Genomic DNA, 2,553 nt, shown 5'->3' with positions numbered 1-2,553 from the left:
GAGTACAGTCATCTAACATAGATATCACATCATAATAGAACTAGATGTAGAAAGTAGGACTTAGCGGCGTTATGAATCGGCGGCCATCTTAAAGCAGTAAGCTTCTCAGGCAGGCCCCATTGCGGCAAACTTAAGGTAGGTCATCCCCCTCCGACCATTAAAATACGCTAACTCGGCAAAATATTGACTGATTTTCCAACGGTTTGGTTTATAACCAGGGGTGCATATAATTTTTTTGCCCAGGTTCTCAGAGGAGGACCTGGAGATGTGACTAGGTCCTCATTGAGCTTGAGAGCCGACCCGCCTGATGCGATAAATTTATGACAAGCTTTACTTAGAGCCAATTAACTTTAATCAATTATATTAACAATTAATGCTTGATTAACATCAACTGGCACAACAAAATTGCCATTACTTTGAAGTGAAATGTAAAGAAATAAGAAGCACCAATTCAAAATAAAGGGCATTATGCGGCTCCCACATTAACTCCAAGCCTTTTTAAAAGTTGGATATCCTCCTCATAAGACCTCATTGAACGTGCATGTTTAGCTTTGTAAAATGCGATCAAAAACACGTTTGTCAGTGCATGTCGCTGTTCATTACCTTTATTCCGCCACTTGTCCATAGGGCGAGTGGGGTCCTGTTTGACATCGATAGTTTGCTTAATTGCCACATGCTCTCTGTTTTTTTCGTGCTTTTCAAAGTTTGGATGGCTGAAATTCTTTGACCCTACATAAAATGCACTGCTCTTAACGGCGACATTGGGATTCTCACGGCACATTTTGTACTGCATTTCCGTGCGAGCATCATTTGCTTCTAGCCATGGTACCTCCTGTAGCCACTTTTCAGCAAAAGTCCTTTTTTTCGGTAGCTCCGGTCACGTCTCTGTCGTCTGTCTGTCTTTTGACGGGGGTGGGGGAACACGGAAGTAATTTAGTGATGGCCAAATGAAGCCTCATGAAGCAATGAAGCTTTGCAGCCAATTGGTTTGCACATGTAGCAAAGCTTCATGGTGCTTCATTTTCCCTGTGGTGCCATCAAGTGGTCTAGAAGCCCAAGAGGTCAACATTGTTAAGAATTCAATGGCTATTTGCTTAAGACAAAGATATGAATGTGCTTGTGTTAATAATTTAGTATGTGAACAAAATACAACAAGTGCTAAGGGTAATTTGTTATTCATTTTTATTTAGAAATAATAGCTTTCCCACAGTGGCTGGCTTTAAACAGTTTCTTTTTTTTTGGGAAAATATTTCACCAGCTTTAGAAAATATTCTTTCACAAGGCACAGATGAAGCTGGGGTGCAGAGAAATGTGAGTGCCAGTTTATATAAATTTGGGTAGGTATTCTTTTGTGCCTCCCAGTACACTAATGGATTGTTCATTCTGTTGATGTTTGGTTCAGATAGGTACACACACACACTCACATTTATATTAAAGTAGTTTTTCTCCCTTACCTTATTGAAAGCAATCAAATCAAAATGTTCCCATACAGGGGAGGATCGCTCTTTTCGCGCAGGTTCCATCACAAGCAAAGGACAAGGCTCGAAAAAAGATTGCACTGGTTGCACTGTTGCGCACAGATGTAACAAGTACAGGAGCCCGAAATCCACAAAATGTGAGATGACAGGTGATCGCCATTGCGTTTTGCAACCAATTTATTCCGTAGTCTGTCCTGTTTTTGCAATGTGCGCCAAATGTTGGATCACTTCCGAAGCACTCACTGGCCGCCGGCCACCGGCCGCCGGCGAGGCTTCCCACATCATCATTTCCGGGTTTTGCCGAAATGAAGCGCGCCTCGCTACAAGCTTCGTGGAAACCCCCCTCCCATTACTCGACACAAGCTTCGGAACCTCGGCTCATTTCGTCCCATCACTAAAGTAATTACTCAGTGTGGGCTGCCTCTTCAAAATTTTGAGAAGTTATTTTCTCGTGTCCGCCGCAAATACAGTGGTCAGCCATCAGTACGCAAAAGCGTATGGAAGCCGTTGAGGGCCAGCACATTTGTCTACGTCCAGTACGCATGCGCGCATGCGGACCACTTATGTGCACCCCTGTTTATAACATACCTTATCAATGTCACGATTATATTCGGGCTGGTAGTTGAAAAAAAAAATGTAATTTTTTAGGTATGGAATTAATTTACTGTCCCTCTAACGTTTATTAATAACCCAGCTGATTGAAAATTGTTTGAAAATCACACATTTAATAGCATATTTAAATTTGCCTTAAACGTCCTATACTTAATTATTTTGATTGTTGTAAACAATAAAAATGTAAAGTAAAACATTGAGTGCAGAATAGTGCAATAACAAAAGTCTTCAAAAGAGGTAGTTGACCTACTTACTAGGCTTAAAAGTGACATTCAGTCAAAAACTCACATTCACAAACAATGAGAATAAAATAAAGTTTGGCTTAGCCTTAGTGCAGCAGTTTAATACAACATGAACAGATATACATTTCACAGCTCAAACACGATATGTAAACATGGGATATAAAACCTCAAGAAACTTTTTAAAATCAAGGGACGATTAGCTACTCTTCGTCTCCACTCTC

This window comes from Corythoichthys intestinalis, chromosome 18 (assembly GCF_030265065.1).
Source record: "Corythoichthys intestinalis isolate RoL2023-P3 chromosome 18, ASM3026506v1, whole genome shotgun sequence".
NCBI classification, from domain to species: Eukaryota; Metazoa; Chordata; class Actinopteri; order Syngnathiformes; family Syngnathidae; genus Corythoichthys; species Corythoichthys intestinalis.
This window is presented reverse-complemented; position numbering follows the sequence as displayed.